We start from the raw sequence: 17,501 nt of genomic DNA, 5'->3' as shown, positions 1-17,501 counted from the left end.
CAATGTCAGAGTACTCAAAGCCTCACTCACATAGTAGGCAGAGCTCTACAAAATCTTTGGTATTCAATTTAACCATGCACTTATTGTTTGTGTCCCCATTTCTCCAATGGACTCCATATCACCTTGGGCAAGTCACTTCATTTTTCTGTTACCCAGCTTGCGTATCATAAAATAAGCTAATAGTACTTTACTCTCAAGAGCTGTGCATAGAATATTCTGTCTGAAAGCAGTAGTGAAAGGTATTAGTATTGCTACTGTTGTTGATATTATGTTTTTATGTAAGCAACATGTTCTTACAGTCTTACACATCATGTGAGTAGACCCACTGAAGGCAGCAGGACTGTTTAGACATTGAAAGTGGTTTGCTGGACAATGGCCAGAAAATAGGGATGAACTTATAACTAGTAGATATTCCCAAAGGCATTTAGCAGCAGGAATTATGGTTCAAACCGTGTTAGGAGGGTGGATAGATATATAAATAATTGTCATCAGGATTTAAAGTCATTCAGGAGGCATAGTCTACTTTGCATGTAAACAAAATGTAGGTCTTGACGGAGTCTGTGTCTCGCCTAAATCCGCTCATGTATAAATCCTCTTTTTTAGGCTTTATATTTTGTAATCATTGTAATTTAAATTCAGCCACAATCCACAGGATTTGCACATTTTACCACCATTAAGGAAGTCAATAGGAGCTGCTCATCCTGCTCACTGTAGCTGCCCTTCAATAATTAACTCCTTCCCATCTCCTAAATGTGGAGTCAGGCACAGCAACAGCACTTGAGACAGCCTTTGAGAGCATTCAGCCTGGGAATATGCATGCGAGGGACAATTAATTCAGCCATTTTGTATTTGTCTTCTTACTGCTGTCTTCCTCTCTTTCCTGAGATACTAAGCTGCTGACTTTGTTGTTGCTGCAATTATCAGAAGGTTGGCCCATCCCCTGTTGACTTCTGTGCCAGGGGATCAGACTGCCAGGCAGCACGTTCCCTGCACCCTTCGATTTCCTTCTGATGTTTATTTGGCATCCTTCCCATCATGCATATTGCATAGTATCAACCAACTGCATGTGTTCTCCTAGTTAAACAAATTCTTCAGACCAAATTCATCACTGAAAGAAACTGATACGAGGAGATGCATCCCCAGACGATAAAGCTTTCCACCAGAAAAATATTCCATTCTGCTATTGTCCCGTTTTGTAGTTCCTTCAAGTGTTTTCATTTTATGTTGAGAAAGTTGTGATTGTTTACTATAAAACAACTTTCCAGGAATTACAAATGTTGCTTTGCCCATTGAAGAGAGGAGACAGATGTTCCATAGAGTAGGAGAGAGAGAGGAAAGTACCTAGGCTTTTACCAGTCAGCCATGTTTGAATTTTTTTCCTGTAGTTAAAAGTGCGGAATTGAAACCTGCAGGAGAAGGAGTGTTGAACATTACTTCACCTCAATCATCTCTGCTAAGTATTATGATTGCAAGAAAGGGATCCTTAATATCCCTGTTACATGTGGAGCATTTTATTAACTCAGAGACGCACTTGGGGTTGGGTTTTTTTTTTCCTGGAGGAAATAGTAAAATTTGACAGGTAATTTTGTAAATGAAGACAGTAAACAGCTGTTGAAGATGATAATGTCTGAGTGGTTTTGTTGTTTCTACGAAAACTTAGTTACACTCATTTTAGATTAATTTTTCATTGTCTTCTGTTAAATGAGAATTGCTTACACGGCTGCTTCAAATGGAACCTTGATTGCTTTCCATCTACTGCCAAAACCATAAAAGACCGAAAAAATCAAATGCATAAAAACATTTATGAGCAGTGATACAATAAATTCGTGCTATAGTGCATTTTAATTTGATAAATTAAAGTTTTGCTATGCAGCAGTTTGTGTTCATGTGTGAGAGAGGCATATACATTAGCCATTTAAGTTTAATACTGTATTAAACAGCAGTGAAAGCAATTCTGGGTGCTATTGGGAGCTTTTGGTGTGGTACTATGAAATTCCCCAAAAGCCTGAGATGCAATGTGGGAGAACTGAAATGAAATGCACTCATGAAAAAGGAAGTGCAAGGATAGTCTTGCAGCAAAGCCACCAAACAGTGATTTAGAAGATAGAGCTTCAGTGTGCACATCACCCACAGACTTCTGTGTTACCTTTGTAAGCGCTACTTGGGAGTGTGGAAGGAAGGGGTAGCCCTTGCAGTCCAGGCGCTGAAATGGGGGCTAGGTCCAGTTTCTAGCTGCTGCAGATATTTGGTGTGATCTGGAACAAGTTACTCTATTTTCTCTGGGCCTGATTTTTCCATTTATAAATGGAACTAATAGACATCCTTTCACTCTTTTTCTGGTTTGTTTTGTCTGTGTGGGCCATAAGGTCTCCTGGTATGCGAAACCATGTTCTACTATGTAATATACCACTTAGCACAGTGGTGCGCCAGCGTTCAGTGGAATACTGTAGAAAGAAAGAAAGAAAGGAGAATAGTTACAAAGACTCTAAGCCATAATTCAGTCCTGCTTTGAAGTGTGTTAGAGGCATTTAAAGCTGCTGCTGACTCTCTGCATATGGATGATTTCACCCAAGATGGATATTTCTTTGAGTCTGAGAAAGTGCTCAGAATCTATTATTTGCGAGTTCACAGAACGATCAGGCAAGTGTGAATGAAGGTCATTTGTTTTGTTTGTTAGATCATACACTTAATAACACTTGAGTCCTGTTATGACCTTTTACAGAATTTTGTTTTGGCATAAATGTCAGGAAATGCAGCCGGGAATGAAAATATTGATAAATACATTGCAAGGATTTAAACTGTAACTTAGGCTTGCTGGAGAGCAGATATTTAGGCAGCCGTAATCATTTTTGAAACATTCTCATCACCCAGTCTTTCATATAAATAGTTCTGAAAATGTTTCTAAATACACATTGTTTTCCCTTTGCAAGGCTTCACACCATGAGAAGCATTGTTCAGGAAGGGAAATCACTGCCTCTTTAACAAACTGATATTTCAAAGTTCACTGCAGAGTCATTTTTTATAGCTTCTTCACCCAAAAAAGTTCAACTCAGATGTGCCAATACATTTTTAAGGAGCTCCTGTTTTTCTTCTATTGAGCCAATTCTCTTGACAGGCTTAATAGAAGGACAGGCAAGACAAATGACTGGTGTGTGATCATACAGTTAGTCCATGACCCCAGAAAGGGCTTTGACACAGACTCTTAACACTAGACCACGTGGTACTTCCTAAGCCAACAGCATACAGCTAACGGAGATGCCTGCTGCTTAACCCAGGGCCAGTTACCAGGGCTTTGAAGTAGGGAGAGAGAAAGGGGCAGCAAGTGAGCAAGGAGAATTTATCTGTAAATAGAAGATCTGATCTGATTCCCCTTTGGCGATGTTCCCCTGCGCGGAAAGGGCCCGGGTTGTGTGGTTAATATCATAGGAGGTTGACGGTAGATCTTGGCTAGCTAAGGATAACGTAAATGTAATGTGTAGTTTGAGAACTGAGAACGGGGAAGGGAAGTAGGTGTAATTTAAGCTTGACAAATTCAGCCTGTCCAACATGTTTTCTTGCATCTCTATTACTTCCCACTGTATATATATGCATACACACACATACACACAGCATTTCATTCACAAGTTTGGTGTTCTCAGTTCTTTGGTTTGTCACAGATGTTTTTGTGCTTGCCAGTAAATTACATCAATAATTTCAGAAGCCTTTTTTTTTATCTGCTGGCCTAGGTAGAACATGGAAGTAGTGTACAATAATTTAATACAGCCAGCTAAGATATTCTCTGTTTTTTCTCTTCCCTTTCTCTGTCCATTTCACCAAGACATTTTCATTCTGTGAACCAGATCATCAGCAAGAGGAATCGAATGAAAATCCACTGATGTCAGGAAATAATGTCAATTTACACTATGTGACATCTACTGAGGATGAAGAGACAATCTCCGATAGCCTAGAGCACCTCTTACTTCCCAATATTGCCTTAGACACAATTTTGTCTTTATATTTGAATATTTGGAGCTCAGTATTCCTGTAAATCCCTTTTTCTATATTCAAAACCCTCCATCTGCTTTGGGAAACCCTTTAAATTAGTCATAAAGGCCAAGTCTCTTTATAGAAGGAACTGGAAAGCATAGACATCCTATCTGCAAAAATAAAAGCTAACTTCCTAGTGAAATGTAAGCTTAGAAGAGTTGGCAATGCTGCTGAAAATTATTAAGAAAATATTTTTCCATTTTCAAAAATCTTCTCGATTGAATGTCATGTAGATATGAGCATGTTTAGAATGTATAACAGATTCTGAAGACCATCCCATCCAGAATACATTAACCTCTTTCTTTCTGGTGCAAATTGTATATTCTGCAGTCAGCAACAGTAGGATATTTGCAGCGATTTATAACCCGTATTTGACAGTTCTGTACCACGTTGGCTTAGCACTGCTCCCTCACCAGAGCAGCAGAGTTGAACACCCCTGGAAATTCAACTCTCAATGTCAGATTGCTCTACAGAGATTTTATCTCTGCATTAGCCAGATTTTAAAATCTGTGGAAGTGAAAGTTTCTGTTCGGGGATTTTAGCATGAATTCTGTTGAACCAACAGCACCCGTGTTTCTGTTGTGATATTGGAGATACCATATTGATCAGGGGTATTTCAGTTAACCTGAATGATTCAGGTCACTTCAGCTACAACTGTTTTCTTACTTTGTGACCAAAAAAATTTGGGCACAGACATGTTTACTTTCCATGACCAAGCATGGACAGTCACTCAGCCATGTGCATTCCCAAAATCTCTGTCTGTTGAAATAATCCCCAAGCAAAGAAAGGGTTACTGTTTGTTGTCCAGTCCTTTGCCACCTGATGTTGAATACTCTGCCAAGTGATGCTAAAGCATAGGTCTTGTCCCAGGTGGAGGTAATAACAAAGGTGCAGAACAGAGGAGAATCAGACTGTGACCCCAATTCATTGAATTAGGGGGAGGGCAGGGACAGCAAAAGGAAAACCCATCTCGTATGCAGTGCATCTCTGGGAGCAGAGCATTACAGTTGGTGAAATAGTCAATAGCAGCCTATAAGCAGCTCTCTGCTGGTGGAAAAGGTCATCTCTTGGTTTGCCTTGGGCATCAGAAAATACTTTGAAATTGCCCTGGCTTCTGTAAGCTGACAGTGCTGCTGGAGAGAGTGCCTGAGGGTACAAGAGAGGTGACAATGGAACACTGGCCCCACTCCCATCAAAATCAAAAGCAGAACACCGATTGACTTGAGTGAAAGTAAGGTCAGGACCAAAGTGTCGCATGTAACATATTTCAATGTTGCCATCGTACTGATTTTTCAGAGACAGGAGAATGGTTAGCAGTATTCACTGTACAGCTTCAAGAGTTTTGAGAGATGTTGACACAAATTTTAATAGATGGATCATTTCCTGCACGCTATGGTTTCTGTATTTAAAGAAAAAGTGCCACATGCTGAGGGGAATAATAATGTGTCCATGATTCACTCCTTTTATAATCTTGTTCTGAAGGGGATGCATCTGACAGATTGCTACCCCAGGAAAATCAAACTAGATTAAGGATCTGTAGCTGGGAAGAGGCCCGAAGGGGCAAACTCCTTTATATTTGTGCTGTTAATTTCCAGGACCACCCGGTCTAGTTGGCTGTCATCCTTCCCCCTTTTTAACCTTTTTTTCATATTGCTCCTGCAAGCCTGCTTTATCAAATAAGAATCCATGACAGTGTTCTTGGATTTCCTCTGCGTACAGCTATGAGTGCATTTTGCTATTGGCAGTTCAGATGAGAGTATAGCACAGCTTGGGCTGACAGACGTCTAATGGTTGTCTTTAAGAATTGTCTCTTATCTGACATTCACACAGCTGTGGGGTCTGTTCTGCTGGTGTTCTCATACAGGAGCAATTAACAAGTGTAAGAAGATTTCTTAACATACAGACAAAGGTGTAAATGCAGTTGAATTACCCCAGAGATGAACTACTGGGGCTCGGCTGAGCAGTGGTACTTCGGCAATCCACTGTAACGTGGCCGTTTGCACTCCTAAAGTCAGGTCCTCTGACTTGGGGCTAAGGAAGGAATTGTTAATGACATCTGTAATTTTTAAAGTCTCTGGTTGGCATCAAGCATTTCCTTTCTGCAAAAGTAGTTGAGGCAGCGTTACAGGGGGCAAATTGGGCCCGTAGATGGCTGACAGACAAATTGATAGATCTGAGATCTAGATTTAGTAGAAAGATCATTAGCAAGTAGTTACTACTGCTCCAAATCAAACCTTGTTTATAAAATGAAGGAAACCTTTATGTATGAAATTCACACCAATTCAGACCATCTATAGTGTAAAGCACAGAGTTGGATGTGGGCAGTTCTTTGAAAATAAACTTCACCTTTAGAAACTGGCAAAGACCCTGAGCACGTGGCACTCGCACCCCTGCAAATCTCATCAAGCTTCATTGCCTCCTGCCAAGTATCTTCCAGGAGAAGAGGACTGTAAATCTGATAACATACACTCTTGTGAGGATTTCCCTGTAGGATTGAATTTCTACTCTTTTCCTGTTCCATTTTCCCTTAGAGAGAAGATAACCCTTAATTTTAGTTGTGAAATTAAACTAATTGGACTTACTGGTTAGATTGAAGCAGCAGAAGGAAGCCTATCTGTGATTCAGGAGTGAGTCAGCAGACATTCTCCTTGTCTGCAGTCTGTCTCTCAGAGTTCAGCTGATGCATGGATTTGTGTAGGACAAATTCACACAGTGGTGAATTTTGCCCCACGTGACTGCAAATCATTAATTTCCACTAATTCTTCCCATGCATCCCAAATAGCTATTTCAGACCTGTGCTGCCACCAGCCTGCTGATGACAGATTATGATTTCATAAGAAATAGAGTTGGTCACAGGTGCATTATCTTAAACTTGTGTGTTCCTCGTGAACGTGATTACTCCTGCCTCTTTGTGCTCTTTCTCATTTCACTGGGCATTGCACCACTCTAATCCTGCATGCATACGCTATGTGTGCAGATGAGCTTTTGCTATTGACTTTGCATTTCTTCAGAGCCTTGGAAAGCTGGACTTTCATCAGTCTAATTCCACCTGTCTGATCAAGCCAAGTGTCGAAAGTCAGCAAAGAGCAGGAGTGGTGACTAATATTGTTGAAGATTTCAATAACAAAGGCAAGCTTGTTCTTTAGAATCTTTTTTCCTTCTTTTTGACAGTGTCCCCTAAATGTCATTTGTATAATTACACAGAAACCTATTTTGATTCACCTAGTGCAGAAAGGCATAGAAAGAAGGGTATAAAAAGGCAGTAATGATTGCTTGGAAAAAATTACAGTAGATTTTTAAATCTTTGCTTCGGGCTGTGAGACAAATGTGTAATTATATGGTGCATATAGAGATTCTGTGCTAGACTCTTGTTTATTACTTTCCGCAATAAAATACCCACTGCTGCTTAAAGAGTATTCTGATATCATGCAGCCTATTCTGATGTCATGCAGCCTATGGTTCCCCCTAGCACTGCTGCACTCTTCCTGGGGGTCAAGTTAAGATGAAAATTCTTTCCTAGCGATGGAAAGTCACCTCTATAAAGCATGACATCTCTCAAAAGCCTCATCCAAATCCATTGTGTTGTCTTGCTTTGAATCGGCGCCTGATTTAGTGAATTTGAAACTGAGACTTCCCAACAAATTAGACATAGCTGTTTTCTAATTGAGGTGTTGTAGGGAAAAAAAACAGATTTGGACAGAACCAGAGATGTCAGAGTCATCACTTCAAAGTTGCTCTTGGAGTTTATGTGTAAGTGTTTTGTCAGTTGAGTAGGCATTTGCTTTTCTCACAGGCCATTTAACATTAGGATCGTGTCTCCTTCATTTGTCTTCTTGAAATATTGAGGACACATTTCTCTTCATGTGCCTGACAGTCAGACAGGAACGTCTGCACTCTGCCTGAAAACTGATGTCCGCTATCAGCTCTTAGAAGAAACATTTTAGCTGCAAATACAAACATTCAGTCATTGTCCAATGAAATCTTTAGAAAGTAGCTGGTATCTCCTAGAAACTTTGATGAACATTTTGCTTAAAGGCAATTTTTCTACTATAGCAAACATCTGTATTTTCCTGCTTTTTCATTCTATTAAAAAGTGTCAGATAGGGCTGCCAAGAAACAAAGATCCAGGACTTCTTTCCTCCACGCAAACACGCTGAGTCTAGACCTGAAGTCTCCATCCTGCTGGTGACAACGTCTTCATTAGTAATAGAGAATGACTTTACTTTTTTTTTTTTTTAACTCCACCCTAACGCTGAACCGCTTTTGCCCTGCAACTTACTTTTTTGCTCCAAAACAAAGTATTTTTTTGTTGTGAAAATTACGACTTGCTTGAGGAAAACAGAACATTAAAAAATGAAAACTTTTTGGATAGAAACTCTGATGACTGCAATTGTAACGCAACGTTATAATGTTGCAGTGGGGGAGAAGTCAATGATAAAATACATGCAGTACCCTTAATACAGTGGACATAAGGAGAAAGAAAAATATAAATATCGAGAAGTGAAAGGGTGAACTTGCTAGGGAGATGCTGGATTATGCAGAAATCCAAACACAGATAGTTGGTGTAATCTCAACTCTAACAGCCTTGACAGTATCCTTTTAAATGACTCCTTAAAAATGTTAATTGCACATCATAGGCACTTCAGCAATGACATTTCTGCCATTGAATGTCATGGGGACATTTTTGCTTTTATTATCCTTGAACAGGAGATGCCACCAAATAACTGTATCATGAAATGTAATGGATCTACCTCCAATATTTATGTTGGTTCTGCTTTTAATAAGCTTCTTTTTAAATTTACAATGAATGAGAGCTGTGGATGGTGTTAGGAAGGCAGCGTTGTTAAGCTTTGCTTTCTGAACTGTAAAATAAAGGTTTGTCCATCAGACTTGCAGAACTGCAGACGCTGAAAGCCCTGGGGTCCGTGATTTTTGTAAATTTGAGTAAGAGCTGGTTTATAACTGCAGACTGAAGAAGTTGGTCACATTTCTGTCTAATTTCCCCAGGATATTCACTAGCATCAGCTCTCTCCATCATGCATTTTTGTTTTAAACGTGCAGAAAGAAGGGGAAGGGAAAAAGAAATGGAAAACAGACAGGGAAGAAGAAGGGAAAGGGAAAGTGGAATAAAACATCCCAGCAGCCACTGCTGGCATTTTAGGATTTTCCACTGTGAACTCAAAATGGAGATTCTTTGTCTAAGATGCCTCCTGCAGCTTCCTCTCCCTCTTTACCCCTTCAAGGGAAATAAAGAGACAGAGGGAAAAAGCTAAAACTTCCTTTTTTGTTGCTGTCTAACCTATATTGCCTCTATCTTACTTTAGGAAACTTCCCTCCTTATGATGGGGTGTTTGGATGTTACTCAGTGTCGGATGCGCTGCCTTACTGTTTTCCCCATCTCAGTGGAGTTCTTTGATTAATGTCAGTATGCACCTTATCCTGTGCTTTTCTGGCTTTGGGTTGGGTTTTTCCTTTCGTATCTTTTGAGGAGAGATTTGGTAAAGTGCATGCATAATGTACATTGAGGGGGTATTAAATGTCGTGTTCCTCCTGGATATGTACACCTTTTTTTTTTTTTTATGGTCACCATATAAAGGTCAGCCTGATGATGCCAAAATAGTGAATTGGGGGATGGAAGGCTTAATGTGAGTAACACTTTCAAAACTGCCCCCGCCCTCCTGTCCTTCACAGTTCTTCATGCACAGCCTTGGTTTTACAGTGCTTGTCACAGTTTTATACTGTAAACTTTCAGTGCACTGCAGGAAAGCTATGCCAAGAGGTGGTAAAATGTTCCTTTGCAAGTTTGACCTTGCAAGATCATACTGCATAGTTGCAGTTTACAGAGATTGTGAAAGAACAAAATATTATTACTCAGCATAGTGATGATAACTTTTGGACATACGTATCCAGAGTGGACCAGTCTTTACAATTATCCAGGACAGTGTTCTAAAGTATAAGTATACCTGCAAATAATCAGTAGGTCTGAATTAGACCACTATACCTGACTCTGCTCTCCTGTTAATTTTCACCTATGTCATTCCCATTTACGTGGAGTTTCAGCTGAGCTCAATATTTATCCTACTGTTACTGCTCAGACTGTCTTTTCCTTAGACTAGTTTGGGTTTCTGCTTTATCCGAATGGTGTTTTACTTTAGCATAGTAAAGACTATGTGAGCAGCATACAACATTAAAGACAATTTACAAGAAAAGGGTAGGATTAAAAGAATATATCATATATTCTACAAATACTAATAAGGGGAATAATATGATCTGAGACAGGAAATATGACCTGAGATTGGGGAAAAGGAATATATTCCTGCTGCAGACTGCTCCTTAGTGAAGCTTGCAAAAATCTATTGTGTTTCTAGAAATAAAACTACTTCTCCACCTTCCCCAGGCTGATATTCTCTAGTTCTAGATTGTACACAGTATTATTCAATTCCCTGCAGCTTCTAGTCCGAGGCACTCCACACAAACCGAGTTTGCTCTGTGCTGAAATTGCAGCTGTTGAGCTTATTTCTCAAAGGACGCAGCTCATTTCAAGATCTTTTACTCTCTATTCAGGCAGCTTCACAGACACCAAGAAAAGCTCTTCAGCTAATTTGGAGGTCTCTTCAGATAGCTGCCACCAACCAGTTGTTGATCATTGCTTCTGATCTGAAAAACCCCTTTACCTTCTTTGTGCACTTGAACTTGAAAAGCTGCAATTGTGCCCAAATGAAATGTAGGGGAGAGCATGGGGCTGTCACCCACAAGCTTGACTTTTCATTGCCCCATGAACTTTGTTCATGGCCAGCAAGTTTGAAAAACTACTTTAGTTCACCTTTGGGTTATTTTCTTCATTGTTTCACCATAATATTATATGGTTAACCAGTTAATTATATGTTTTTTTCCCTTTACTCTGCCGTTAAATGTGTGCTTTCTTTACATCCATTGCCTCTACAAAATGCAGATATTTTATCAACTTTACATGCCTGGTGAATGGTTAACTTTCTAGGTGTTTTTCCAGTAGGCAAGTGCAGCTACCCTGTTGAAAATGAATTGGGGATCTTTATGCACAAATATCTTTGGAGTTTCAAGCATAGCCCAAAAGCAGATATGCTAGCAGAGCAGTAAAAAAACCCCCACAGTAAAAAATGTAGGAACTGGAATCTGAAGACACCTGACTTGTAAATTAGATGTGCATATCACATGTCTGATTTACATATGCAGTTACATATAAATGTGATTTGTCTTGCCACCTGATTCATAATGCAGTTTCATCTTCAGTTTGTTTCAAAACAGGTGCAAATGCCTGGTACACTGACACCTATGCGAGCAATACCTGGAGGGGTGTTATGCATAGCAATCAGCAGTTAAGCTGCATCCCTTTCTTTGATCAATGTGTCGTTTGAGGGCAAAACAGACCACAAGTGTCTGGCCCAGTACAATATTGGTAACCAGTTACTAAAGAAATCAACTGGTCATGTCAACAGCAACTGACGCGTCTTCACTGGAAGGGGTAGCCTGTTTGGGGCCACTCCAGTAACCAGACCCTTCTACATCGCTGTGCCATTTTGATCATATTTTCAAAATCTCATTGCTAATTGTGAGTGCCTTGATTTTTTTATATCCCCCCGCAGAATATCAGTTTGGCACCCAGGAGTGCATGCTCAAGAAATTGGTGACCTGTCTCTTGAGTCATGCTGCATGGTAGTTTCTGCAAGTAGGGCTTGGTATGAATGACAGACACAAGTGGGGACTGAAAGAGGAGACTGAGTCTGTCCAACTCATAAATGGATTTAGTAAATGGAGTACCTTGTTCTCTATCAATTCCAGGGGTACTGTGGTTTATAAATGGAATAAAACACACATGCAAGATACTTGTAATCAGAAAATCCATTATATAGGCTGCTTTTTCAAAGGTGTTCTTCTGACTCTGAATATGTTTCACTGGCTGCTCCCAAACTACTAAAGTAAGCAACTAAAAGTGAATGATAAAACATGCTTTTGTGTATTTGATCTAATCTTGCTGCTTTTAGCCGGCTGAAAGAGCCATATAATCTAATGCTGATGATCAGAATGACTCTGACTTCCTTTCTCCAATTGAAAGCACTGGTTTTGGAGTGAATCTCTGAAAATCTCTGCTCAGGGTCTCCTTTCTAGTGACGTCCCTTGGAAGATTTTCAGTGCTTAAACATTTGCTGTCTCCAAAAGAGGAAAATACTGCTTACTTACAGTGATTCTGGAGAGGTTCCAGCACTGAATGAATACTAAGTAGAAAATGTCCTTCTCAGAGGCAGGAAGAGATGATGAATCACTGTGAAAGCTTATTTCTTGACCAATCTGCCTATGTATTTTGTTATCTGAAATTATAATGAAGACATTAGCAGACTAATATCTTGTGCAAACTGAATGGAAAATGAAATAAAGGTGGGAGATGATGATAGCTCAGTACTGGGATTTGCCACATAGCCTTTATACGATGGCACCAGTCTGAGGCAGAGTCTTGCATGCCTGCTTCCTTTGGGAAAAGGGAAAAATCAATCTCATCTACCTTGTGCCTGGATGTGATGCAGTATCAGAGAAGACTAATGAGCCTGCTATCTTGACTGCAGCATTTATTGGTGATTAGTGACTCTAAATAAATGCTCTGCATAGAAGGAAGAAATTGGTGAGTTATTGTGATCCCCAGTCAGGTCTCCCTCCTTTAGGGACAGTCTCGTTCAGCTTTCTGCCTGTCCAAGAGAGGAGCATTTCTGTTTTTCTGTACTTTAATTAGCAACGTGACTTTTGCTGTTTGTTTGATAGCAGTTAACATCACTGACATTAGCGATGTGGGCAAGGCTTGTACAGAGAAGTCAGCTAGACACCACATACTCTTAATTTTTGTTTGAGACTAGAAGAAAAAATTATTATTCACATTGTCCAACTGGGAAATAAAGGCACAGAGAGATCACACCGTAGGCTCTCCCTACCTTATGCCACCCAGACAGTGCATATTTTGTCAGCTAAGAATTTCCCTCGCAAGTGGGAGCTCTCAGCATAATGCAGCAGTTGAACCGTGAGTGGTCTTCTGACTCTTTCCTACGTGGCATGTGGTTGAACCCAGCTGAGATCCTAGGGCTCAGGACCAACGTGATAAAGGTACTGTATTCAGGTGCCTAAAGTAGCAGACAGACACCAGAGGTTTTTTAAAGCTCCACGATGCCTAATTCCTATTGATTTTATTTTAGCTGTAAGGATCTGTATCTTCACATCTTGCCTAAGGTCATTAAGGGATGCTGTGGAAGAGCTAGGAAGTGAAATGAGATTTCCTGTCTCAGTCCAATACCTTAATCAAAAAGCTATGTTTTATATCACAGTTTATGACAAGAAAGCTAAGAAACCTTATTAACTAATCTAACTCTCATCTGGACTGTATGAAGAAATCAAGTACAGCATTATATCATCCTTTTGAAGATGTACATGTATATTATGTTATGTTGCTCAAGAGTTTGCTAAGTTATACCTCAGATATTTTCCTTTGAAGACCTTCATAATACTTTTAATGTGGTAGTTTTCCATGAAATTATGTCCACCCTATGTGTTAATTTCCAAAATAGATCATCCTTTTCTTTCTCCTCTGCTGGTTTTTATGGTTTAAAGATGAAAGCTAGGCTAATATTGTAAAATAAGAAATTTAAACTGCATTTTGTCTCTAGTAGTTGGCATTCTTCTTTAATTACCACAACCTTTCCACAGTTTTTCAAAGGGATTACCTTTGTAACAGCTCTTATTAAGGACCTGCTGAAAGAAACTTATATTAAGCATTTGTATTCCATTTGGTCAAGTGTTTCAGAAGGGAAATAGATGGCTTAAGGTCCCAGTGGTGGATATTACAGCGTTTAGCTCATAGGTGTCTGATTCAAAGCAACCTGGGTTGCTAATGACCCACCCTTTGCTAGCACTGAGTGCTGACTATGTAAGCAAATTGATGTGTAAAGAGCTTCCCACATAATTTCATCATCTTTAAAGTCATCATCAGTCACGCTTTCCAGATCAGGTTCTAATCTCTGTGTTTTGTTAATTTTTCTTGAATTGCTGTGATTCATCCTGATCCTAGGGTGTGTCCATTGAAGATGGCCCAGTTATCAAATGTGGTTAGGAGGAGCAAGAAATTGAAAATAGCAGGACTAGAGGAACAAATGTCCTGTACCCCATTATAGTCTTTTCTAAGATGGGAAGAAGCATTGGTATATGCATCTAAGTGGGCTGAAGTACAGATTGCTCTGGGGTCCAGTTTGACCATTGGCTTTTGATGAGAGTTTGTCTCTGTACATGGTAGTAACATACTACAATACATTAATTTTAGTAAAGAGTAAGATGTGCAATGTAACTGAGGGATAATGGGGTTTGTACTCTTCAATTTTTTGTCATTTAGTAAGTGCTGATCTTGCATTAAGACGTCACTGTCAAACTAGATAGCGTTAAAGAGGAAAAGAGTTGCTAAATTTTCAGCAGGTCAAAGTATTCTTGGATCCCTAGGCACTTTCAGTAAAAATCTGTTGGAATAAAGGGTGGCTAAAAAATGTTTTTAATCTAGGCTTTTTAAAATTTCTCTCTTGAGAGCCACTGTAATAAATCGAAATTATTGATTTAGCCCGTAGCAGTCCTAAGATTCACTCATTTAAGAGTCGAAACTGCTCTATTACTCAGAGCAATAACCCAACACTTTGAAATCTCTCATCAGAGACTCCTGGTCCACACATGTAGACAGGCATTCAACAAAGATTTCTGTTTGTTTATGGATCTTACATCAGCTGAGATCTCTGCGCTGATTTTCTTAGTAATTATCTGCCTGCCTTCTCCCACTGCACCCTGTGAAAGCCTTTGCAGCACTGGGCCTCTGGTTCACTGTTTCTGGGCTCAGCTGAGCCCTGGCCATGCATGGCCAGTACAAGCCGTTTCAGCATTGACAAGTTTAACATCATTCCACCTCTTGCTAGACCTCTGCAGAGAAACAGAATCTATTTTGCATTCTAGCATCTGTGGTATTACCCACATTATGAGTGTATCCATGGGCTTACGTGTGGGTTGTGTGTACTTGATACCATGTTTTAAATCCCCTATGTTAAAGAAAGGGTTAAATACAGCTTTTGATACAGCCAGTCCTAAGTATCCATGTAAGAGCAATCTCTGTCCAAGGGTAAATATTTCTGAGGGCACTGAAGGTTTGAATGATCAATAAATAGTTGCAAAGGAATGCTTAATATCATACTCAAAAATATTCTAAAATCAAGAATCCTGGTTAAATGAACACTAGCTGATAACAAAAGTGTGTGTTCTATCCATATAGTTGGCAAGAGCTGGTGAGTTCCATGGCAGTTTCTCCCTATGTCACTTCTGTTTTGCCTTTTATGCATTTTTTGTTATCTTTCCATTAACAGAATATTTCTGTTCCACCTTCTTTTTCTAAAACTGTGCTCCTCAGAAGCATACGCACAGCTCTGCAGCACAGTTCCTCCTCATTCTCCTGGGGTAGTAATTTACTGCTAGCCTATGCCAGTAGTAAATTACTAACCCCATCACTAACTTGCTGGCTCAGCTGCTGTAACCAATAAGTAGCACCTAATCATTGCCCATCTGCTCCGGCAAAGGAGTAACTACGGGTTCAGTGCTCCTCTCTTATGCCTGTGTGCTCAGGGCCGGAGTGGCTGTTTAGCAGATCAAAGGGAGGCCTTACTCCCTTGTGCAAGCGCGTGGTCCAGTCTAGCCCTGAATGATTAGTGTATTTATAAATTAAAATAAATCCAAGGAGTGAACTGGCCCAGGGGAACTCTCAATCCAATCAAATTAGACTCATATATCCACCCCAGAGCAATGCCTTAGAAGCCCTGCCTTCATGAAGCTTCATTTGTAATCACTACGTGCTGTGTACTTTAGAAAAGTTTTATAATTACTTGCTGTTCCGGCTGCTGAGCAGTTCTAAATGTTAGATATTAAGGAATTACTGTTTCAGTCAGTGAACAAGCTCTGAACATTAAATGTGCTTCATGAGAAGTTTTTTTCTCAGCCATTACACATCTCTGAAGGCATATTTTTTTTCAAGTGGATGCTTTCCCAGCTGTTGATCATCTCTCTGTTTCTTCTGTATGAAGAGAGAAGGAGGAAACTGATGATAGTGTGACATTGTATAAAGGCTTTATCGCTGTGGAGGGAGATGGGTGCGTTACTCACAAATGCAGGCGTTGAAATAATTATGCAGGTCATCCTGAGAAAGTGCCAATAAAACCTTTATCTTATACCATGCATATTTTTGGATGTTTTTATGTCACGTATTTTACAGAAGAAATATTTAGCGATGTTTTGTGGAATTCTGTAAAAGAATTTTGGTACCATTTTTTATATCTCTCCACCAGTACAGCTTGATACCTTGGGAACAAGCAGCCTGTCTTTGTCATGGGTCAAGAAGATACTTGGCTGAAATAGCTCAATGAGTGGTACCAAGTACTCAGTGAGAACTGGAAATCCAAATTAAGTGGGTGTTTTTGAGGCAGTGTTGTAAAAGGTGACAACAGTGATTTCTTTCACAGAATAGCTCATCAATTATCAAAAATATGCCTCATGTACAGAATGATGTTGAAATTTAAGATGCATACACTGAAGACCATTTAAGACTAGAATCAAGTGCTGTGGTTCCCATTTCCATCGATACCAGAATGATGGTCCAGGGGTTAGTAAGAGATTTGGAAAAACACAGATCAGTTCCTTGCCCTGTCCCAGTCTTCCATATGACCTTGTGTGTGTCACATAGCCTCTCCTTCAGTCCTCGTGCAAAATTGAGATAGCTATGTCTAGAGTGGAACAGAGAAGAGATTTAGGAGTGTATGACCCTCAAGCCCCACTGCAACAGATGGTGTATAAATAGAGCATGGACAGTGAGTCCCTCATTTTAGTCCTAGAAGATCAGACGGTGGCAGATGTAACTGTCAGTGGTAGAAGAGTGATTCTGATAATTCCACATTTGGGAGGAAGTCAGTTTATGTCAGACTTGTTTATGGTGGAGTTTAGTGCTTCTTAGAGATACAGGCTGTTGTTTGTGGCTCCAGTGAAGAGAATTTTACTGAGAATGCAACAGAGGCAATAGCAGTCAAGTGCAGTTTACATTACAGTTGTGCAGTTTGCCATGTAGTTCTCCAAATGTGTGTGTGTGTGCATAATAGATGAAAAAACGTTGACATTTTCTTTGATTGCGATAATCAAAGTCATTGAGTATCATGGACTTCAAATATAAAATCCAAAAGACGTACTAGAGTCCTGTACGTATTATTAGGTTGGAATAAAAGAAGAATCCCTTCACATGTAAACTACAGGATATATATACATGTATGAAATACGGAATAGGAATACTGAGACAGTAACTTTAAAAAACTATGTCTACACTGAGAGCTGACTAGTCCCTGCCTGCAACATGATCCCTGGAGACTTCTGAAATGCGTCTGCATGTGTGCATG

At 39.8% G+C, this 17,501-nt stretch overlaps 1 protein-coding gene across 3 annotated transcripts in view; it reads left to right on the top strand.

Moving 5' to 3' along the window:
• Window positions 1–17,501, top strand: part of LOC143167478 (transmembrane protein 132C-like) — a 219,872-nt gene that overhangs the window by 144,014 nt on the left and 58,357 nt on the right. The window lies entirely within an intron of this gene.

This window comes from Aptenodytes patagonicus, chromosome 15 (assembly GCF_965638725.1).
Source record: "Aptenodytes patagonicus chromosome 15, bAptPat1.pri.cur, whole genome shotgun sequence".
In the NCBI taxonomy this organism is placed as follows: domain Eukaryota; kingdom Metazoa; phylum Chordata; class Aves; order Sphenisciformes; family Spheniscidae; genus Aptenodytes; species Aptenodytes patagonicus.
Note: the sequence above shows the minus strand (reverse complement) of the source record. Positions and strands in the feature narration are given on the sequence as shown.